The 18,755-nt window shown below is 41.8% G+C and overlaps 1 non-coding gene across 1 annotated transcript; it reads left to right on the top strand.

The window, feature by feature from the left end:
- The first annotated feature begins 13,307 nt into the window (after positions 1 to 13,307).
- Positions 13,308 to 13,411, top strand: LOC112700125 (small nucleolar RNA R71). The gene has a single exon (XR_003153043.1). It is a non-coding gene; the product is annotated as a small nucleolar RNA R71 (small nucleolar RNA).
- Positions 13,412 to 18,755: the final 5,344 nt, after the last annotated feature.

The raw sequence follows: 18,755 nt of genomic DNA, 5'->3' as shown, positions 1-18,755 counted from the left end.
CAGAATCCAACAGCATCTTCAGTCCTTTCTCAGCCTCTGAATCAGATTGTTGCTCAGGTCCCTAAATTTTAGTAAAAAAATACCTGAAATTACAGAAAAACACAAAAACCCATAGTGAAGTCCAGAAATGTGATTTTTGAATTAAAATTAATAAAAACATAATAAAAAGTGAATAAAACATGCTAAAAACCATATGAAAACACTACCAAAAAGCGTATAAAATATCCGCTCATCACAACACCAAACTTAAACTGTTGCTTGTCTCCAAGCAACTAGACAAATAAAATAGGATAAAATGAAGGATATGGTGCAATAACATCTCAGAGTCTTTAATGAAGCTCAAATTCAGATTAGATGAGCGGGGCTTAGAGCTTTTTGCTTTTGAATAGTTTTGGCATCTCATTTTATCCTTTGAAGTTCAGAATGATTGGCATCCATAAGAGCTCAGAATTCAGATAGTGTTATTGATTCTCCTAGTTAAGTATGTTTATTCTTGAACACAGCTACTTATGAGTCTTGGCTATGATCCTAAGCATCTTGTTTTCTAGTATTACCACCGGATACATAAATGCCACAGACACAAAACTGAGTAAACCTTTTCAGATTGTGACTCAGCTTTGCTAGAGTCCCTAGTTAGAGGTGTCCAGAGTTCTTAAGCACACTCTTTATGCTTTCGATCATGACTTTAACCACTCAGTCTCAATCTTGTCACTTGGACCTTGTTCTGAGGGTTACCTGAAACTGGAGGTCGATCTCAGACGAGATCTTCTGTGCTGGTTGGAGCGGTTGTATTCGACTTGTTGGACTTGGTGGTAGTGCTGATCCTTCGTCCTCGGAGGGTGGGGGGTACCTGCAAGGGACTCCGATGCTTAAGTTAGCAAGGGTATTAAGCAGGTATTGAATAGAATCAGAGTATGAGTTATACCTGGGTGCTCCAGTGAATTTATAATGGTGAGATGTAACCTTCTTTGGATAAGATAAGTTAGTTATCTTATCTTATCTTATCTTTTGTCGAGGTCAGCTTATCTTCCATGGAACCACCCTTATCTCTATAGGCTTGGGCTGCCTTTGGATCGGGGTCGTATTCCTTGAGTTGGGCCCTTCTTTGGGCTTTCCTGTCGATTTGACCGAGTTCTTTATGAAGAAGTCGTTCCGCTTGACCTAAAGAGGTCGGTCGCTTTGCTACTGAACATCCCGGCTCGGACAGCTCGACCCAAGGTATGAACAGTGCCCCTGCTTGAGCTCGGTCTTCTTTTTTGAGGTCGAGTCCTTGACTTTGGTCCTTTTCTAGTGAAGCCGAACTCAAGCATTTTGTTGATTCCTTTGTAGAAGCTTTTTGAATGTGGAACGTTTTTCTCTAAAAGCGCGTGCTTTTATATCAGCGCTTTGGGAACATGCGAGGGTTTAATACCTTCATTAATTGGTATTAATTGCCCCATTTTTCCTTGTGGCCTTTTATTTTGAATTTGCGATCAGAAAATGGTTTCCCTTCTTCGCTCCTCTTCGTAACTTCTCCCTTCATTCTCTCGCTCTCTGTCTTTCGCCCACATTTTGCTTTTCTTGCATTGCGGCGTCGTTCAGTGATCGGTGATTCCGTCTCTCCATCTCCAACTTTTCTGAAGCTTCCTGCTTTTTTCCAGGTTGGTTCCATTTTCTTTTCGTTTTTCTTTGTCTTTAATTCTCTGGTAAATTGTTGATATTTGCTTGAATGTCGAAAAAGTTTGTGCCTTTCTTATGATCTTGTGTTTTCTTGTCACTGTAATGTGTTTTTTCTTCTTCGCGTATTCCTGGTGTTTCTTTTTTGCGATTTCCCAGGGGTTTGCATGTTCTATTGTTGCTTCTGGCTGTTATTTTTGGAAAAACTGTCTCTTGCTCCTTAATTTCAAAAGATCCTTGTTGCTGTACCTTTGTGGGAGATAATGATACCTATAGTTTTCTTTTTGCTTGGAGCGCATTTTCTTGACTTCCTCTTGATACTTTTTAGGGTTTTTGCTTGAGTCTACAAAAGGTTGTGTTTTTGACAATTTTCTGCTTGGTGTTGTTGACAATGCTCTTTGCTGGTAGACTGTAGAAAGATAGTGGCTTTGTTGATTTTTGTGTTTCTACTTTCCTTTTTCGAAATGCTTTGTTTGTTTGAAGTCTTCTTTTCTTGTTTGAGAGATGCTGGGATGCGAGCTGTAGATTTTTCCAAAAAACCTTGCTTTGTTACTGCCTCCAAAGGATGCCCCAGGACTTTGGTTTGAGTCTTGGGGTTTTCCTTTTCTGTTTGTTCGCCTATGTCGTATTAATCGAGTTGTTTTGTCCTTTGTCCGAGATGTTTTTAGTAATCCCATCTTCTTTTCTTATTGTAGGATTAGTTGGCCTCATGTCTTCTCGCAATAACATTGTAGAGATGTCTTCCAGAGTTCCCGAGGGGATGTCCGATTGGCTGGACTCCCTTGTCTTGATGTGTGTCTCTGTTGTGGATGCTGAATTTTGCGTAGAGCTGAGGAAGCGTCATACGATCTATGGTAATAGTGCCCGGGAGAGGGATTATGAGCTTGTTGCTCCTGATTCTGATGAAAGGGTTTGTTTTCCTACCTCCATCGAGGGAGAGCGTCCCTTCTTCTATGCCTATGAATATTTCTTCAGTCAGTTGGACATTACTTTTCCTTTTACTACTTTCGAGACCGACCTGTTGTGGTCGTGTAACATTGCCCCATCTCAGCTTCACCCGAATTCCTGGGGTTTTGTCAAGATCTTTCAGCTACTTTGCCAAGAGTTAGGCGTAACACCTTCTCAGACTCTTTTCCTTTATCTGTTTGTTTCTGCAAGCCTGGTGGTTCTTCCAAAAAGAAAGCTTCCTGGGTTTCTTTCAGGTCTGCCCAGGGCCATAAAGTTTTCGTCATGTATGACGAGTCCTTTAAGGATTTTAAGAATTACTTCTTTAGAGTTCGTGCTATCGAGGGGGCCCGCCCCTTTTTTCTTGATGAAAATGATGAGCCTTCTTTCCCTCTAGAGTGGCAGAAGGATGTGAGAGTGTCTCGGTATACATGGGAGATGCTTGACGAGGTTGAGCGTGCTTTTGTTGTTGTTCTTGAGGATTTATGGGGGGAACCACCCCATCTTGATACAAAAAGGTTTTTGAATGACCCGTCCTTGGTTCGGACTATTTTGGGTACTTGTCTGACTAGTTTCTGTGCTTGTTTTCTTAGTTTTGCTTCCTCTTCTTGTGATTGTAACCCTTTACTATGGCTGATTCTGTATTTGCAGAGATGTCAAAAAACAATGACTCCATGAAGGCCTTCGAAAAGGCAAAGAAGGCAACTACTGCTCAAAATATCTCGGCCAAGGTGGTCAGAGAGGGATCTTCTCAGGTTCCAGTGAAACCTCCTGTGCCGAGTTCTCCTGGGCCGAGGAAAGCAACTCCTATTCCTCGGGTTCGTCTGGTCGATCCTCCACAGACTTCTGCCGCTGCTTCTGGTGCTCCTCCTAGTAAGAAGCAAAAAACAATTGAGCCTTTCAACCTTGATGCTCCTGACTTTAATGCGATCGAGTTTGTAGATCAACAAATTGGTCCTTATGTTGTCCTCCCTATGGATGACATGTCACTTCTTCATCATTTTGATTATATAACTCGAAGTAGTATCAAGATGGCACACATGGGAGCGACCATGTATCGAACTGCTCAAAGTCTTCCTCTCCATGCCACCAAAGCTTTTATGGAGGAGGCCAAACGGAAGTTTGATCGGATAAAAGGCTTGAAGGAGGAGCTTGAAGTGAAGGTGGCCAAGTTAGAAAAAGATCTGGAGAATGAGAAGGCAAGTTTCCTCTCTTTGGCTGCCTCTGTGAGGCTGGCTGAAGACACGGCACTGAGGCATAAGGATAGCTATGTCACATCTTATCGGGAGGGAATGCGTCTGAAGGAGGAGTTGAAGAATGTCCGAGCTGATTACTCTGAGCTCCAGGGTCATCTTGTTGGCTGTGTAACTGCTGCCTATGAGAACCTGAAGGAGCAGGTTCGGGTTATTGCTCCTGAGGCCGATCTTACTCTCTTCAGCCTGGACAATGTTGTGAGGGATGGTAAGATTGTCCCTGATGACCAGGATGATGATGATGTTGAACCTCCCCCAGTGCCTTCTATCAAGGTGTCAACCTCCTCGGTTCCTCTAGTTATGTCTGATCCGGATTGTTAGATTCTGAACCGGGATGATGGAACGGTAGATGCTATGCCTATTCAGACTCGCCCTCCTTCTCCCCGTACTGATGCTGCCGGGAAGGCTCCCGATCTTTGCTGATCTTCTTTTTAAGTATTTGTGTAAATAGCCCGATTTGTGGGCTTTTGAACTGTTTTATTGTTTTGTTTAACTGCTGATGCTTTTTAGTTGCCTGCCTGGCAACTTTTACTTTGAAAAACAAAATTAGCTTTCTGAGGTAGATTTTGGTGGCCTCTTGAAGCTTTATTATACTATGCTTTTATTGCGCTTTAACATGGTATCTCTTCTGGTTTCTGAGAGTGTTGGAATCTTGCTTCTTGACCTCTTTGGATTGCTTTTGTACTTATTGTTTGTAACTTGGATCCTTTGAGGCCGTGACTGTATGGGTCCGACTTGTTTCTCGGTTTTCTCGCTTTTGCTTGTATTTTTAGCACCCCATAACCGATTTCTTTGTGTTGGTCCCCTTCTAAGTTATTTTTGTAATCCTCTTTCTTGGACTTTTGTCAGGTCTCTTTCAGGGATTACTTTTATAACTTTCGTTTTGTAGGAGACCGACTTTGTTAGGTCGATCTCTTCTAAGTTATTTTTGTAATCCTCTTTCTTGGACCTTTGTTAGGTCTCTTTCAGGGATTACTTTTATAACTTGTCTTGTAGGAGACCGACTTCGTTAGGTCGATCTCTTCTAAGTTATTTTTGTAATCCTCTTTCATGGACCTTTGTTAGGTCTCTTTCAGGGATTACTTTTATAACTTGTCTTGTAGGATACCGACTTCGTTAGGTCGATCTCTTCTAAGTTATTTTTGTAATCCTCTTTCTTGGACCTTTGTCAGGTCTCTTTCAGGGATTACTTTTATAACTTGTCTTGTAGGAGACCGACTTCGTTAGGTCGATCTCTTCTAAGTTATTTTTGTAATCCTCTTTCTTGGACCTTTGTTAGGTCTCTTTCAGGGATTACTTTTATAACTTGTCTTGTAGGAGACCGACTTCGTTAGGTCGATCTCTTCTAAGTTATAGCAATTCCTCTTTAATAGGGTTGGCCAGGCCTCTTTCCAGGGATTTGCTGATAACTTGGGTTGACTTGGTCCGATTTTTTAATGTCGGCCAGTCTTTTTAAGTTATTATATAGCAATCCATAAGACCTCGTCAGGTTCTTTTTGGGATCACTTTCGATAACTTCTTGCATTATTCTGTGGTCATCTTTGCCGATTTGTAGATGGTGGTTTTCGTCCTGGTTTGATCTTCCTTTAGGTGAATCGCGTTTTCACCTTTGTCGGACGATCATTCCTATCGAGATCGTACAGTGAATCTGTTCTTCACTTTCTGTCGATCTGTTTCTTTATAATCGGACGATGAATGCTTCAGATTAATGCATCTTGGGAATTTATAGAATATCTGAAATGTATTTTATTCAAAGAAAGTGCAAATATATACATGCGGGAGTTTTTCATACCCTTAAGTCAGATTAAATCTCAGTCTTGATGCCTCATTAAAAAACCTTTTCAGGAAAAAGAGTGCATCTTGTGATGAGATCTTTTACCTTTCCTAGCTATAGTACCTTCTTAGGTTACAGGCGTGCCATGATCTGGGGACTTCTTGTCCCTCGAGTTCGGACAGTCTGTAGTAACGCTTCCCAAGTACTTCTTTGACTCGGTAGGGTCCTTTCCAGTTGGCTGCCAGCTTTCCTTCTCCGGGTCGAGTTGTTCCAATATCATTTCGGATTAAGATGAGATCGTTCTTAGCGAAACCTCTTGGCACTACCTTTTGATTATACCTGGAAGCCATTCGCTACTTTAGTGCTTCTACTCTGATCCGAGCTCTTTCTTGAATTTTTGGAAGTAGGTCGAGCTCTTCTCTTTGAAGTTGAGAGTTGGTTTGTTCATTGTAGTGGACTACTCGGGGAGACCCTTCCTCGACTTCTATTGGAATCATTGCCACCACTCCATATGCTAATCGAAATGGTGATTCGTTCGTAGTAGAATGGGGGGTTGTTCGATACGCCCATAGGACTTGTGGAAGTTCCTCGGCCCAAGCTCCATTTGCTTCTTACAGTCTCTGTTTCAGCCCGGCCAATATGACTTTGTTGGCCGCTTTGGCTTGTCCATTGGCTTGGGGATGTTGTACGGAGGTGAACTGGTGTTTTATATTCAAGTCGGCCACTAGTTTTCTAAAGCCTGCATCTGTGAATTGGGTGCCATTATCTGTGGTGATGGAGTATGGGACCCCGAACCTTGTAATGATGTTCCTATATAGGAATTTCCGGCTTCTTTGAGCAGTGGCGTTGGCTAGGGGTTCTGCGTCAATCTATTTTGTGAAATAGTCTGCCCCTACTATGAGGAATTTGACTTGTCCCGATCCCTGGGGAAAGGGTCCGAGAAGATCGAGTCCCCACTTTGTAAATGGCCAAGGTGAGGTCATTCTGATGAGCCTTTTCGGCGGGGCGATGTGAAAATTGGCATGCTTTTGACATGGTGGACATGTCTTTACAAATTCTGTAGCTTCCTTTCGTAGAGTTGGCCAATAGAATCCCGCCCGGAGTACCTTTTTGGTGAGAGCTTGGTGGACGAAATTGTGATTATCAATAATGGCTCTTTGGTATGTGCATCTATTAACTCAGCACTTTCTTTCCACAACTTCGCTCAACTAACCAGCAAGTGTACTGGGTCGTCCAAGTAATAAACCTTACGTGAGTAAGGGTCGATCCCAAAGAGATTATTGGTATGAAGCAAGCTATGGTCATCTTGTAAATCCCAGTCAGGCGGGTTCAAATGTGATTGGATTAGATAATTAAAAGATAAATAAAATAAACAGGAAATAAAGATAAAGTTACTCATGTAATCCAATGGTGGAAATTTCAGATAGGTGCATGGAGGTGCTGTGATCCTTCCGAATCTCTACTTTCTTATTACATTCATCCAATCCTTCTTACTCCTTTCCATGGCAAGCTGTATGTAGGGCATCACCGTTGTCAATGGCTACATCCCATCCTCTCAGTGAAAAAGGTCCAAATGCTCTGTCACAGCACGACTAATCATCTGTCGGTTCTTAATCATGTTGGAATAGAATCCAGTGATTCTTTTGCGTCTGTCACTAACGCCCAACCTTCAGGAGTTTGAAGCTCGTCATAGTCATTCGATCCTGGAATCCTACTCGGAATACCACAGACAAGGTTAGACTTTCCGGATTCCCATGAATGCTGCCATCAATTCTAGCTTATACCACGAAGATTCTGATTAAGGAATCTAAGAGATATGCGCCCGGTCTAAGGTAAAACGGAAGTGGTTGTCAATCACGCGCGTTCATAGTTGAGAAGGATGATGAGTGTCACGGATCATCACATTCATCAAGTTGAAGTGCAATGAATATCTTAGAACAGGAATAAATCGAATTGGATAGAAAATAATAGTAATTGCATTAAAACTTGAGGTACAGCAGAGCTCCACACCCTTAATCTATGGTGTGTAGAAACTCCACCGTTGAAAATGCATAAGTGAAAGGTCCAGGCATGGCCGAATGGCCAGCCCCCATGATCTGAGAACTAAACGTCCCAAGATCGAATAATACCATCCGAGATATCTAATAAACTAGTAAAAAGTTCTATTTATACTAAACTAGCTACTAGGGTTTACAGGAGTAAGTAATTGATGCATAAATCCACTTCCAGGGCCCACTTGGTGTATGTTTGGGCTGAGCTTGATCTATCCACGAGCTGAGGCTTCTTTTGGAGTTGAACGCCAAGTTGTAACGTGTTTTGGGCGTTCAACTCCGGTTTGTGCCGTGTTTCTGGCGTTTGACTCCAGACAGCAACATGGAACTGGCGTTGAGCACCAGTTTACGTCGTTTAATCACGAATAAAGTATAGACTATTATATATTTCTGGAAAGCTCTGGATATCTACTTTCCAACGCCGTTGAGAGCGCGCAATTTGGAGTTCTATAGCTCTAGAAAATTCATTTCGAGTGCAGGGAGGTCAGATTCCAACAGCATCAACAGTCCTTTGTCAGCCTCCTATCAGAGTTTTGCTCAGGTCCCTCAATTTCAGCCAGAAAATACCTGAAATCACAGAAAAACACACAAACTCATAGTAAAGTCCTGAAATGTGAATTTAGCATAAAAACTAATGAAAACATCCCTAAAAGTAACTAGAACCTATTAAAAACTACCTAAAAACAATGCCAAAAAGCGTATAAATTATCCGCTCATCACAACACCAAACTTAAATTGTTGCTTGTCCCCAAGCAACTGAAAATAAATTAGGATAAAAAGAAGAGAATATACTATAAATTCCAAAATATCAATGAATATTAATTCTGATTAGATGAGCGGGACTTGTAGCTTTTTGCTTCTGAACAATTTTGGTATCTCACTTTCTCCCTTAAAGTTTAGAATGATTGGCTTCTCTAGGAACTTAGAATTTTGGATAGTGTTATTGATCCTCCTAGTTAAGTATGTTGATTCTTGAACACAAATACTTTTATGAGTCTTGGCCGTGGCCCTAAGCACTTTGTTTTTCAGTATTACCACCGGATACATAAATGCCACGGACACATGACTGGGTGAACCTTTTCAGATTGTGACTCAGCTTTGCTAGGGTCCCCAGTTAGAGGTGTCCAGAGCTCTTAAGCACACTCTTTTTGCTTTGGATCACGACTTTAACCACTCAGTCTCAAGCTTTTCACTTGGGCCTTCATGACACAAGCATATGGTTAGGGACAGCTTGATTTAGCCGCTTAGTCCCTGATTTTATTTTCTTGGGCCCTCCTATCCATTGATGCTCAAAGCCTTGGATCCTTTTTACCCTTGCCTTTTGGTTTTAAGGGCTATTGGCTTTTTCTGCTTGCTTTTTCTTTTTCTTTCAATTTTTTTCGCCATTTTTTTTTCGCAAGCCTTTGCTTTTTCACTGCTTTTTCTTGCTTCAAGAATCAATTTTATGATTTTTCAGATCATCAATAACATTTCTCTTTGTTCATCATTCTTTCAAGAGCCAACAATTTTAACATTCATAAACAACAAGATCAAAAATATGCACTGTTCAAGCATTCATTCAGAAAACAAAAAGCATTGTAACCAATATAATTAAACTAAATTCAAGGATAAATTCGAAATTCATGTACTTCTTGTTCTTTTGAATTAAAAACATTTTTCATTTAAGAGAGGTGAAGGATTCATGGAATTTATTTATAACTTTAAGACATAGTCTAAACACTAATGATCATGAAGTAGAGACACAAATATAGATGACATAATAAGCATAAAAACCGAAAAACAGAGAAATAAGAACAAGGAATGAGTCCACCTTAGTGGCGTCTTCTTCTTGAAGGACCAATGATGTCCTTAAGCTCTTCTATGTCCTTTCCTTGCCTTTGTTGCTCCTCCCTCATTGCTCTTTGATCTTCTCTTATTTCATGGAGAATGATGGAGTGCTCTTGATGTTCCACCCTTAATTGTTCCACATTGTAACTCAAATCTGCTAGGGAAGTGTTGAGTTGTTCCCAATAGTTGTTGGGAGGAAAGTGCATCCCTTGAGGCATCTCCGGGATTTCTTGGTGATGAGCTTCCTCATGCGTCTCTTAGGTTTCATGAGTAGGCTCTCTTGTTTGCTCCATCCTTTTCTTAGTGATGGGCTTGTCCTCCTCAATGAGGATGTCTCCTTCTATGATAACTCCAGCTGAGTAACATAGATGGCAAATAAGATGAGGAAAAGCTAGCCTTGCCAAAGTAGAGGACTTATCGGCTATTTTATAGAATTCATGGGAGATGACTTCATGAACTTCTACTTCCTCTCCAATCATGATGCTATGAATCATGATGGCCTGATCCAAAGTAACTTCAGAACGGTTGCTAGTGGGGATGATGGAGCGTTGAATGAACTCCAACCATCCTCTAGCCACAGGCTTGAGGTCCAGTCTTCTTAGTTGAACCGGCTTGCCTTTGGAGTCTCTTTTCCATTGAGCTCCTTCCACACATATGTCCATAAGGACTTAGTCCAACCTTTGATTAAAGTTGACCCTTCTAGTGTAGGGGCGTGCATCTCCTTGCATCATGGGTAAGTTGAACGCCAACCTCACATTTTCCGGACTAAAATCTAAGTATTTCCCCGAACCATTGTAAGATAATACTTTGGACTCGGGTTCATACTTTGATCATGGTTCCTAGTGATCCATGCATTGGCATAGAACTCTTGAACCATTAAAATTCTGACTTGTTGAATGGGTTTGGTTAGAACTTCCCAACCTCTTCTTTGGATCTCATGTCGGATCTTCGGATACTCATTTTTCTTGAGCTTGAAAGGGACCTCAGGGATCACCTTCTTCTTGGCCACAACATCATAGAAGTGGTCTTGATGGGCTTTGGAGATGAATCTTTCCATCTCCCATGACTCAGAGGTGGAAGCTTTTGTCTTCCCTTTCCCTTTTCTAGAGGATTCTCCGGCCTTGGGTGCCATCAATGGTTATGGAAAAACAAAAAGCTTATGCTTTTACCACACCAAACTTAAAATATTGCTCGCCCTCGAGCAAGAGAAGAAAGAAGAGAAGAAGAAGAAGAAGAAAAGATGGAGGAGAAGGGGAGGTGTAGGTTTCGGCCAAGGTATAGAAGATGGGGTTGTGTTGTGTGAAAATGAAGTAGAATGGAGGGGTATATATAGGGAGGGGGGAGAGGGTAGGTTCAGCCATTTAGGGTTGGTTTGGGTGGGAAAGATTTTTGAATTTTGAAGGTAGGTGGGGTTTGTGGGGAAGAGTGGATGGATGTGAGTGGTGAAGGGGGCAATTAGGAAGAGAGGTTGAGGTGATTGGTGAAGCTTTTTGGGAAAGTGTGTTATAGGATTAGGAGGTAAGGTGAGAATATGTTAGGTGGGGATCCTGTGGGGTCCACAGATCCTGAGATGATCCTGTGGGGTCCACAGATCTTGAGGTGTCAAGGATTTACATCCCTGCACCAATTAGGCATGTAAAATGCCTTAGCATACTATTCTGGCGTTTAAACGCCGAAGTGGTGCACGTTTTGGGCGTTCAATGCCCATGTGCAGCATGTTTCTGGCGTTGAACGCCAGTTCCATGCTTGTTACTGGCGTTCAGCGCCAGCTTCCCTCAGGGCATATTCCTGGCGTCCAAACGCCAGGATGTTGCTTGTTTCTGGCGTTCAGCGCCAGATACATGCTCTGTTCTAGCGTTGAACGCCAGCCAGATGCACCTTACTAGCATTTAAACGCCAGTAAGTCCTTCCTCCAGGGTGTGATTTTTCTTCTGCTATTTTTTATTCTGTTTTTAATTTTAATATTTTTTTGTGACTCCACATGATCATGAACCTAATAAAACACAAAATAACAATAAAATAAAAATAAAATTAGATAAATAAAAATTGGGTTGCCTCCCAACAAGCGCTTCTTTAATGTCAATAGCTTGACAGTGGGCTCTCATGGAGCCACAAAGGTGATCAGGTCAATGTTGTGGACTCCCAACACCAAACTTAGAGTTTGGATATGGTGGTTCAACACCAAACTTAGAGTTTGGTTGTGGCCTCCCAACACCAAACTTAGAGTTTGATTGTGGGGGCTCTGTTTGATTCTGTATTGAGAGAAGCTCTGCATGCTTACTCTCCCTTGTTACAGAAGGATAGCCATGTGCCTTAAACACAAGGTAGTCCCATTCAATTGAAGGACTAATTCTCCTCTGTTAACATCTATTACAGCACCTGCTGTGGCTAGGAAAGGTCTTCCAAGGATGATGCATTCATCCTCTTCCTTCCTAGTGTCTAGGATTATGAAATCAACAGGGATGTAAAGGTCTTCAACCTTTACTAACAAGTCCTCTACTAATCCATAAGCTTGTCTTACTGACTTGTCTGCCAATTGTAATGAGAATAAGGCAGGCTGTACCTCAATGATCCCTAGTTTCTCCATTACGGAGAGTGGCATAAGATTTATGCCTGACCCCAGGTCACACAGAGCTTCTTCAAAGGTCATGGTGCCTATGGTACAGGGTATTAATAATTTTCCAGGATCTTGTTTCTTTTGAGGTAGAGTTTGCTGAACCCATGTATCTAGTTCACTAATGAGCAAGGGAGGTTCACCTTCCCAAGTCTCATTACCAAACAACTTGGCATTCAACTTCATGATAGCTCCTAGATATTGAGCAACTTGCTCTCCAGTCATATCTTCATCCTCTTCTGAGGAATAATAGTCTTCAGAGCTCATGAATGGCAGAAGGAGATTTAGTGGAATATCTATGGCCTCTATATGAGCCCAGATTCCTTTAGATCCTCAATAGGGAACTCCTTCTTGCTTGAGAGACGTCCCAGGAGGTCTTCCTCACTAGGATTTTCGTCCTTCTCCCCCTTGTGCATTCGGCCATATTGATTACATCAATGGCCTTGCACTCTCCCTTTGGATTCTCTTCTGTATTGCTTGGGAGAATACTGGGAGGAGTTTCAGTGATTTTCTTACTCAGCTGGCCCACTTGTGCCTCCAAATTTCTAATGGAGGATCTTGTTTCACTCATGAAACTTAAAGTGGCCTTAGACAGATCAGAGACTAAGTTTGATAAGTTAGAGGGGCTCTGTTCAGAATTCTCTGTCTGTTGCTGAAAAGATGATGGAAAAGGCTTGTTATTGCTTAGCCTGTTCCTTCCACCATTATTAAAGCCTTGTTGAGGCTTTTGTTGATCCTTCCATGAGAAATTTGGATGATTTCTCCATGATGAATTATAGGTGTTCCCATAAGGTTCACCCATGTAATTTACCTCTGCTATTGCAGGGTTCTCAGTAACATAAGCTTCTTCAGAAGCTGCCTCTTTAGTACTGTTGGATGCATTTTGCCATCCATTCAGACTTTGAGAAATCATGTTGACTTGCTGAGTCAACACTTTGTTCTGAGCCAATATGGCATTTAGAGCATCAATTTCAAGAACTCCCTTCGTCTGAGGCGTCCCATTATTTACGGAATTCCTCTCAGAAGTGTACATGAATTGTTTATTTGTAACCATGTCAATAAGTTCTTGAGCTTCTGTAGGCGTTTTCTTTAAGTGAATGGATCCACCTGCAGAATGGTCCAGTGACATTTTAGAGAACTCAGACAGACCATAATAGAATATGTCTAATACGGTCCATTATGAAAACATGTCAGAAGGACACTTTTTGGTCATCTGCTTGTATCTTTCCCAAGCTTCATAGAGGGATTCACCATCTTTTTGCTTAAAGGTCTGAACATCCACTCTAAGCTTGCTCAGTTTTTGAGGAGGAAAGAATTTATCCAAGAAGGCCGTGACCAGCTTATCCCAAGAGTCCAGGCTATCTTTAGGTTGTGAGTCCAACCATGTTCTAGCTCTGTCTCTTACAGCAAAAGGGAAAAGCATGAGCTTGTAGACTTCAGGATCTACTCCATTCATCTTTACAGTCTCATAAATCTGCAAGAACTCAGTTAAAAACTGGTAAGAATCTTCAGATGAAAATCCATGAAACTTGCAGTTCTGTTGCATAAGAGCAACTAATTGAGGTTTCAGCTCAAAATTGTTTGCTCCAATGGCTGGAATGGAGATGCTTCTTTCATCAAATTTGGACGTTGGTTTAGTGAAATCACCTAGCATTCTTCCATCACAAAATATTTTTGATTTTTATGATTTTATGATTTTTTTGTATTTTTATTATTTTTCAGAAATTATATTTTAAAAAAACAAAAATAAAAATTTTTGAAAGATTTTTGAAAAGAAAATAAAAAGAAAATTACCTAATCTAAGCAACAAGATGAACTGTCAGTTGTCCATACTCGAACTATCCCCGGCAACGGCGCCAAAAACTTGGTGGAAGAAATTGTGATCATCAATAATGGCTCTTTGGTATGTGCATCTATTAACTCAGCACTTTCTTTTCACAACTTCGCTCAACTAACCAGCAAGTGTACTGGGTCGTCCAAGTAATAAACCTTACGTGAGTAAGGGTCGATCCCACAGAGATTGTTGGTATGAAGCAAGCTATGGTCATCTTGCAAATCCCAATCAGGCGGGTTCAAATGTGATTGGATTAGATAATTAAAAGATAAATAAAATAAACAGGAAATAAAGATAAAGTTACTCATGTAATCCAATGGTGGGAATTTCAGATAGGTGCATGGAGGTGCTGTGTTCCTTCCGAATCTCTACTTTCTTATTACATTCATCCAATCCTTCTTACTCCTTTCCATGGCAAGCTGTATGTAGGGCATCACTGTTGTCAATTGCTACATCCCATCCTCTCAGTGAAAAAGGTCAAAATGCTCTGTCACAGCACGGCTAATCATCTGTCGGTTCTCAATCAGGTTGGAATAGAATCCAGTGATTCTTTTGCGTCTGTCACTAACGCCCAGCCTTCAGGAGTTTGAAGCTCATCACACTCATTCAATCCTGGAATCCTACTCGGAATACCACAGACAAGGTTAGACTTTCCGGATTCCCATGAATGCCGCCATCAATTCTAGCTTATACCACGAAGATTCTGATTAAGGAATCCAAGAGATATGCGCCCGGTCTAAGGTAGAACGGAAGTGGTTGTCAATCACGCGTGTTCATAGGTGAGAAGGATGATGAGTGTCACAGATAATCATATTCATCAAGTTGAAGTGCAATGAATATCTTAGAACAGGAATAAATCGAATTGGATAGAAAATAATAGTAATTGCATTAAAACTTGAGGTACAGCAAAACTCCACACCCTTAGTCTATGGTGTGTTTACTCCACCGTTGAAAATGCATAAGTGAAAGGTCCAGGCATGGCCGAATGGCCAGCCCCCATGATTTGAGAACTAAACGTCCCAAGATCGAATAATACCATCCAAGATATCTAATAAACTAGTAAAAAGTTCTATTTATACTAAACTAGCTACTAGGGTTTACAGGAGTAAGTAATTGATGCATAAATCCACTTCCAGGGCCCACTTGGTGTATGTTTGGGCTGAGCTTGATCTATCCACGAGCTGAGGCTTCTTTTGGAGTTGAACGCCAAGTTGTAACGTGTTTTGGGCGTTCAACTCCGGTTTGTGACGTGTTTCTAGCGTTTGACTCCAGCAGCAACATAGAACTGGCGTTGAGTGACAGTTTTTGTCATCTAATCACGAATAAAGTATAAACTATTATATATTGCTGGAAAGCTCTGGATGTCTACTTTCCAACGCCGTTAAGAGCGCGCCATTTGGAGTTTTGTAGCTCCAGAAAATCCATTTCGAGTGCAGGGAGGTCAGATTCCAACAGCATCAGCAGTCCTTTGTCAGCCTCCTATCAGAGTTTTGCTCAGGTCCCTCAATTTCAGCCAAAAAATACATGAAATCATAGAAAAACACACAAACTCATAGTAAAGTTCAGAAATGTGAATTTAGCATAAAACTAATGAAAACATCCCTAAAAGTAACTAGAACCTATTAAAAACTACCTAAAAACAATGCCAAAAAGCATATAAATTATCCGCTCATCAGAGCTTGCGCTCCGAGATGACTGCCACAAATTCTGTTGTGTACTTCCTCCAAGATTCCCTTTGTATTGGAGGTTAGTATGCCTTTTAACAATGGTATTGAGATCCCTCTTTTGTATAGGGTGTTGTTTATGATAGTGTAGTACTGTGCCTCCCTTTTTAACCTCTTTGCCTCCTTTTCATCTGTGGGGAGCGCTTCTGTTTTGAGGTAGTTAATTATGGGAGTCATCCATCCTTGATCCCGACCTGTTATGGCTAGGACTTTTTCTTCTTCTGATATTGACGGGTGTTCATACCCTGGGTTAAGCTGTCCGACCCGGGATGTTTAGCGACAAGCCGACCGACCTCTTCAGGTCAGACTATCTGACCTCTTCTCAAAGAGCTCGGCCAAATCGTCAAAGGATCCCAAAGCAGGCCTAAAATGAAGGAACACAGCCTAATTTAAAGGAAGCCAAAGCCCAGAAAGATAAAGGCGGTTCCCCTAAAAATAAGATGACTTCACTCAAAGATAAGATAAGATAAGATAAGATAACTATCTTATCTCCAGAAAGGTCACTCCTCACCATTATAAATACACTAGAGCACCCAAGTATAACTCATACTCTGATTCTACTCAATACCTGCTTAATACCCTTGCTAAATTAAGCATTGGAGTCCCTTGCAGGTACCCCCCACCCTCTGGGGACGAAGGATCAACAGCACTTTCACTCTCATAAGTCGAACACACCGGCTTTGGCCGCTGTACACCCGCCGGACACGTCGGCTCCGACCAACACAGAAGATCTCGACCAAGATTGACCTACAGTTTTAGGTAACCCTCGGAATATTGGCACCGTTTCCGGGGAACTTGGAAGTCATCCCACCACCATGGCGGACAACCATGACAACGACCACGATTCAGATCTAGAGGATAGAATGCCGCACAAAAATGCGGACACTACACCAAAAGATACTCCTCAACTTAACAACGAAAAGGATTCTCTAAATGCGGGAGCCATGGAGGCGCTTCGAGACCGTTTAAAACAACTGGAAGAAGAAGCCTTACATCAACGAAAGGCTGAGAAAGACCTACAAAGGGAGATAAAGCGACGTCGGGAATTGGAGGACAAACTCCTAAAACTTGAAGCCGATCTCAAGGTCAAAGCTAATCGATCCTCTCATGAGGATAGCAGCCACCGATTTTCTCTTTTCCAAAATAATAAGTGAGATCTTAGCTTAGGGCTTAGACTGACTTCCTTGAAAGATAGCTTGCTTGAAGCCTAAGACGGATAACTTCCATAGTGGAATTCCCGAAAACGTATCGCCCACTTCCTACAATCCGGCCTGAACCTTTGGGTAGGCTCTGCAGGATCAACAACAATAGCTGCACGGAGTACGGTAGAATTCCCCGGTACGGTCATTCGGGAAGTCCCTCCGAGGACGACTCCCAAACAATTCTTGCAAGAGCTGGAGAAGCATCTACGGGTAAAGCACCGTATCCCTGCAAGGACCAAGATCCATTCACCAAAGAGATCATGAAAGCTAAAGGTCCCAAAGGACTTCAAAGCTCGAGACATGACTCTGTACAACGGCACATCAGGTCCAAACCATCATCTTAGCAATTTCAGAAGCAGGATGTATCTCACAGAGGCCTCAGATGCAATCCGTTATTCTCCATCCAGAGGGACAAAGCCAAACATGCACCGAGCCTATTAGGAATCAAGCAAGGAGATCGAGAGAAGCCTTCGCAACTACATAGATTCAACAAAACATGTCTGGGCATACAAAGTCTGCTAATAGAAGTAGCTATCAGGGGCTGTTCATACCCTGGGTCGAGCTGTCTGACCCGGGATGTTCGATAGACAAAACGACCGACCTCTTCAGGTCAAGACAACCCGACCTCTTCTCAAAGAGCTCGGCCAAGTCACAAGAAAGCCCAAACAAAGGGCCCAAATAGAGGAACACGTCCCAAATCCAAGGGCAGCCCAAGCCTATAGGGAGAAGGGCGGTTCCCTTGAAGATAAGATGACCTCACCTAAAGATAAGATAAGATAACTAACTTATCTTATCCACAAAAGGTCACATCTCACCATTATAAATACGCTGGAGCACCCAGGTATAATTCATACTCTGATTCTACTCAATACCTGTTTAATACCCTTGCTAACTTAAGCATCGGAGTCCCTTGCAGGTACCCCCCACACTCCGGGGATGAAGGATCAGTAGCATTCTCAGTTCCACAAGTCAGACATACCAGCTCCGGCCGCTACATATCCGCTGGATAAGTTAGCTCCGACTAGCACAGAAGATCTCATCTGAGACCGACCTACAGTTTCAGGTAACCCTCAGAACATTGGCAATGATTCTAGTAGAGATTGAAGAAAAATCGCCTAGAGTAGTTCATTACAATGAGGGAGCAAACTCCCAACTTCAGAGGGAAGAGCTCGACCTACTACCTAAAATCCAAGAAAGAGCTCGGATCAGGGAGGAACCTCTAAAGTGCCGAATGGCTTCCAGTTATAATCAAAAGATAGTACCAAGAAGTTTTGCAGAGAACGATCTTATCCTAATCCGAAATGATATTGGAACAACTCGACCAGGAGAAGGAAAGCTGGCAGCAAATTGGAAAGGACCCTACCGAGTTATAGAAGTACTTGGGAAGGGCTACTACAGACTGTCCGAACTCGATGGACGAGAGCTTCCCAGATCATGGCACGCCTACAACCTAAGAAGGTACTACAGTTAAGAAAGGTAAAGGATCTCATTATTGGATGCACTCTTTTTCCTGAAAAGTTTTTTTTTTAATGAGGCACCAGGTTGAGACCTAGACACTATCCGACTTAAAAGGGATGAAAAAATTTCCACATATATATATTTCGCACTATTCTTTGAATAAAATTTATTTAGATGTTCTATCAGATTTCAAGACGCATTAATCTGAAGTATTCATTGTTCGATTATAAAGCAACAGATCGGCAGAAAGTAAAAAACAATTTCACTGCACGATCACGATAAAGATAACCGTCCGATAAAGGTGAAAATGCGATTCACCCAAAAGACGATCTAAAGATGCCAACCGCTTTCTACAAATTGGCAAAGATGAACACAGAATATTGTAAGAAGTTATCAAAAGCAATCCAAAAAAGAACC

The sequence above is a fragment of the Arachis hypogaea genome, chromosome 6 (genome assembly GCF_003086295.3).
Source record: "Arachis hypogaea cultivar Tifrunner chromosome 6, arahy.Tifrunner.gnm2.J5K5, whole genome shotgun sequence".
Taxonomy (NCBI): domain Eukaryota; kingdom Viridiplantae; phylum Streptophyta; class Magnoliopsida; order Fabales; family Fabaceae; genus Arachis; species Arachis hypogaea.
The sequence above is the reverse complement of the archived record's forward strand: the minus strand, read 5'-3'. Positions and strand labels throughout refer to the sequence as shown.